Below are 5,325 nucleotides of genomic sequence, written 5' to 3'. Positions count from 1 at the left end.
GGCAGGGGGTGCCCACCCTGGCCGCAGACGGCTCACAGCCCTCTCCCCGGCACGAACAAGCCCGTCTATGGAAGAGATGGGCCATATGGTCTATGGAAGACCATAGTGCCCCCCACCAACTTTAGGGGACCCCCAAGCGCACCAAGTTCCATCTGCTTATTAAATGCTGCTGAGGACATCTCCCAGCTACAAAAATATCCAACAGGGTGGGGTGCACGCAGAAGGAGAAGTTCCAAGTCCAAATCCACCTTCAAGTTACCCTGGGGCCCCAGAGAGCAGCTCCCCTCCATGGAAGCCCCCCAACTACCTGGGCTGGGGAGTGAGGGGGTCACAGCCTCCCTGCAGCCTGAAAACGGCAGCGAGCTCTCCTCCACGAAGAAAAGATTTGTGCCGCAGACCAACATCCTCCTCCCCGTGGGCACTGCCAGCCGACAGTGAGAAGAAAGCGGACTTGCTTTTCCCGGGTCACTTCAATACCTCATTGAACGAAACTGGAACGGCTCACTTTGGTTTGGTGACGGGGTGGGGAGTGAGAAGCGGCAGCACTGCCACGTCTTTCTCTCGCATAAACTTCAATCTTTACATTAAAAAAATCCAGGAGTGCATTCTGCATAAAGGTACAGTTTGTACAGTTCAGGAGAGGACAGGAGAGTAACTGGCACACTGCTGGGCACTTGGCGGGAGGGAGTTCCACAGTGAGGACAGAGAGAGGGGGCCGCCCACGCCTTCTGGGGGTCTGGAGGCACAGCGGGGGGGGGGGGTCCCAGCGCCCCAGCTCTTACCTCTAGGAGAAGAGGTCAGTGGCCGTCTCGCACCTCAGGCTGGGCACGGTCGCTTGCTCTTCCTGGGCGGCCATCTGGGCTGTGGCGGCTCCCTGCTCCTGCTGGCTGACTGTCCCCTGACTCTGCCCATATGGACTAAATGCCTAGCCTTCGCAGAGAAGGGAAATTATCTGTAAGCTAAGGCCTTCCAATGGGCCCCGCGGCTTTCGGAAGCTTACTCTGTGCCATTAATCCCTGGCTCACATTCCCAGTTTCTGGCCTCGAGGATAGGGGGATGAGCCAGCCGGAGCCCCGCAGAAGACAGAAACCCACGTGGCGGAGGATCGAAACCACGGCAGGGGAGAAGAGACAGAGCGAGGATGGGACCATTTCTGGAAGGCTCCCCTAGGAACGCAGCTGTGGGAGTCTTGTGGGGTCCTAGGGGGTGACACTAGGGTCAGTGGGGGAATGTCAGGAAGTGGTTCACAAAGCAGAAGGGGAAAGGTCTGGCATTCGGGACTGGCGTGGGCTCCCCAAGTTTGGGAGTGTTGGGCACGCCGGTCACCGCACTGGCTTTACTGGGATGGTTGACCTGATGACTTGAGAGCCTGGGAGGAAGGGTGTCCAGGCTCCATTGTCACTGTGCGCCCCTTGTGAGCAGGCCGCCTGTGGCCTCAGGGAGGAGAAGCAGAACTCAGCACCCTGCCGTCGCCCCCACCCCTAACAATGATGCTGGGAGAGGCTCTTGTGCTCCAATGACGCCGCCCACATGAGATGCCAGACAAGCAGCCTCGGGGCAAGAAAGCAACCCTGACCCTAGCCCAGATGCTTCAAAGCCATGTAGCAGGCCAGACGAGAGCAGGCGATGGCATGACCTGCAGGTGGAGAGCTGCGACGTCTTCACACGTGGCCGAGAGCTGTGGTGTTGGGGGGTGAGACCAGGCTGGCAGAGAGACCAGGGCTTTCCAGTTAGCTGATGAGACCCAAGTCAGCCCTGGCAAGGACGTTTGCTCAGACCTGGAAAACCCACCCGAAGCCAGCGCTCGCCCCAGTCCCAGAAGGGAAGGCAGGCCTCTTCCCCCAGCACCTTCCCCAGGCTTAGCTCTGAAGCCTTCTGCAGTTCAGATGGAAGCATCGCTGAAAGGCTCCACTCTGACATCCCCCTCCACGCCCCCCACCCTGGAGTAAGGAATGTTCCTGCAATTAAAGCCCGGAGCCTGAGAGGCAGAGTAAACGGAGCTGGGTGTAGGGGTCACCAGTGCGTTCTCGGCTCCCATGCCAAGAACACAGCCGTCCCAGTGGGAGGACCAGAGGCCTTTTGCAGCAGGTCAGGCTGGAGAACTCGGCCTCTGCTCCGCTGGGCGCAGTCCTGGGGGTAACTAAACGCTGTCCACGGCTGAGCTTGGCCTCTGCCGTGTTCACCGCTCCCACGCACGTCATTGTGTTGTAACAGGGCTGAAGCCAAGGCCGCTGCGCGAAGGGGGCCCAGGCGCAGCCGGAGGCCGGAGGGAAATGACCGTGGTGGCACTTTTCCCAGATTCGTCCTGGCTTCTAGAATTCTGTTGTCGCCACACGCGTCAAAGGACATTCCTGACACTGGTCCAGCCCCTCTGCTTGGGGTGGGAGGGCCAGACCAAGGTGGGCCGTCACGTGGGCCAGGTGAGGACGGCTCAGCTCTAACCTCAGACTCGTCCACGGACAGTGAGACAGACAGCCAGGCTCTGCTAGAGGAGCTTCTCAGAGACACACGTTTCCAGGGGTCTCCCTGCAGCATCTGTCTCTGAGGTTCCGACAGGCGCCCCCCAGGTGGCTCAGGAAGCTGGCACCACCGAAGGTATTTCACAGGAGATACCAGGCAAGGTGGGCAGTGGGTGGGCACGTGCTCTCACATCTCACATTCTCTCTGACCACAGGGCAGTCCTTGCTTATTGGCGCAGAGGAGGGAGACCTGTGTGCATAGAGGAACACTTCCTCTTCCACGATTCACTGGAATGTTCCTCCTCGTCCTAAATGCCGCTCCCCTGCCCTTTGGAGCCTGTACACACGGCACCCACACTTCCTCTATGCTGGGCATGGGGCACACTGCCTGGTCTGGATGCTCGGGTATGTGAGACATCAGAGGCGCCAATGGAAAGGACGAGATAAGTCAGCTGTCACCCTGGCCCCCAGGCACGACCCCCGGGCTGACAGTTCCCGCCCCCACTGCCAGCCTTTGACCACCACCCAATCCCCGGACCCACAGGGCTGGGGGGCAGGGTGGAGCTGCAGGGATAGCCGAGCAACAGGGTGGTAGCAGCCAGGGATAGTGGTCTCAACCTGCCCACACTCCCGGTGGCTGGTCACTCCCTGCCACCACGTCCTGGCTCTGTCCCGCCTCCCTGGCTGCGCAGGTGGGAGGCCCACCTGGGATGCTTCTCTGCCCCAGCTTCCGTCCACCAGAGGGACGGCCCTTACCTAGGAACTCAAGCTCCTCCTGTGTGTTTGCGCACCAGCTGTGGCCTTCACCGCAATGAAGGGCCTGTGGGCGGGGCCCGCAGGGGACTCTTCTCTACGCCTTCTGCTCTCACACAGTGTACCGACGGCTGAGTAAAGGAAGGGCCAGGAGTCAGCTGGGTTAGAGGCTGCGGGGGGTGGGGGCGGGGCGGGGGCAGCTCTGAGCACCCCCCCCCGATCTTCCTGCAGGCCCAGGGGAGGTGTGGGGTCCACAGGGTGTCCGAGGCTCTGCCCGCGTGAAGCTGGTCTCAAAGGTGGGCTGCTTGGGAGACACATTTGGGAAGAATGCCAAGTGACTCCTTGCTGAAACTGGAAAAATACTTAATTTCCTTTGGGTCCCAGGCTGCTCCCCATCTGCTTTGCTCCCCCAGGCCCCCAACCAAAATGCACTCCCCTCGTCTCTGCTGCCGGCCTGCCCCACTTGCCCAGGTCCACTCCTGCCTCAGTTTCCCTCTGCCCGGATGTGGGTGGTGGCCCGGCGTGTGGCTGCGTGCGCAGAGCGTCAGCCGGCCTGGATAACCACGCTCCCGTAATTATGCGGAGCGCCGCCCCTCCTGGATAATCCCGTAAGGCCTGGAGGAGCGGCGCCTTCCTCCTGGGGTTTCCGCGGGCGCAGAGCCTGCTGGTAAAGGCACCCCAGGGCTCCGTGAGTCTTGAGAACGGCCTCTTCGCCCAGGAGTAATTTAGCAGAGAGCCTGGCTGACCGCGGGACAGCCATTTTCCCAGCAGGATCTGCAAATGGCTTTGAGCTCCTCAAAGTGAGTGAGGCCGGCACTGAGTAAACTCCAGGCATTAGAGGTGATGGACAGAACAGCTGGACTCTGGAAGGACCAGCTCTGAGCTGCAGGGCAGGATGAGGTGGGAGGCAAGGATGGCAGAGGCAGCAGGTGACACCCACAGTAGTCTTCCTTAAGTCTCACAGAGGGACACGTCCTAAGACTTAGTTCCTTAAGTCTCTAGTTCCTTAAGTCTTCCTTAAGTCTCACAGAGGGACACGTCCTAAGTAGGCGAGGAGAAAGGCACAGCCGAGCTCCTCAGACAAAGCACTGTTGCTCCCTATTGGCGGAGGCCTAGTATTAAAGCCGAGTCTCAGGGATACGCCAGCCCAGTTGAAGGAGCCACGGAGGCTGCTGCTCCTTCGGATGCCCAACACTGTCACAGCACGCGAGATTGTGCCGGGAGGCCCAGGACATGGGAGTTGTGCACAGCGGGGGGATTCTGCTTCTTCACATTTTCTTCCCATGAAAAACTCTGTTTTCAATTTGCTTCTCCTTGATGACTTTACTTGAGCATATATATATATATTTTTTTAATTAAATTAATTTATTTAATATATCTATTTTGGGCTGCTCTGGGTCTTCGTTGCTGTGCGCGGGCTTTCTCTAGTTGCAGCGAGCGGGGGCTACTCTCCGTCGAGGTGCGTAGGCAGTGGCTTCTCTTATTGCAGAGCATGGGCTCTAGGTGCACGGGTTTCAGTAGTTGTGGCAAGCATGTTCAGTAGTTATGGCTCATGGGCTCTAGAACGCAGGCTCTGTACTTGAGGCACCCAGGCTTAGTTGCTCCGCAGCATGTGGGATCTTCCCCGACCAGGGCTCGAACCCATGTCCCCTGCATTGGCAGGCGGATTCTCAACCACTGCGCCACAGGGAAGGCCTACTTGAGCATAGTTTTGATGTTACTGGCCATTTGGATATCTCCTTTTGGGAAGTACCTGATCAGTTGTGTTGCCTTTTGAAGAAAATTGGTCTGAAAATTTTAATATATTTGGATATATCGAAGTCTTTGTTGGGTGACTGTATTATAAATATCTTCTCTCGCTCTGTGACCTCCCTTTTCACAGTCGTAATTGTTTTTTAATGAACAAAAGTTTTGATTGTAATGTAGTACAACTGATCACTTCTTTTTTTTTTTTTTTTTTAACAACTGATCACTTCTTTAGGTGTCCTGTTTAAAAATCTTTGCCAAGCCAAGGACGTGAGTATATCCTCCTGTTATTTTCTGGAAAGCTTATCATTTTACTTTTCATATGTAGACCAATAATCCATGAGATACCACTCCACACCACCAAAAT

Source organism: Tursiops truncatus, chromosome 19 (genome assembly GCF_011762595.2).
Source record: "Tursiops truncatus isolate mTurTru1 chromosome 19, mTurTru1.mat.Y, whole genome shotgun sequence".
Classification (NCBI taxonomy): Eukaryota; Metazoa; Chordata; class Mammalia; order Artiodactyla; family Delphinidae; genus Tursiops; species Tursiops truncatus.
The sequence above is the reverse complement of the archived record's forward strand: the minus strand, read 5'-3'. Positions refer to the sequence as shown.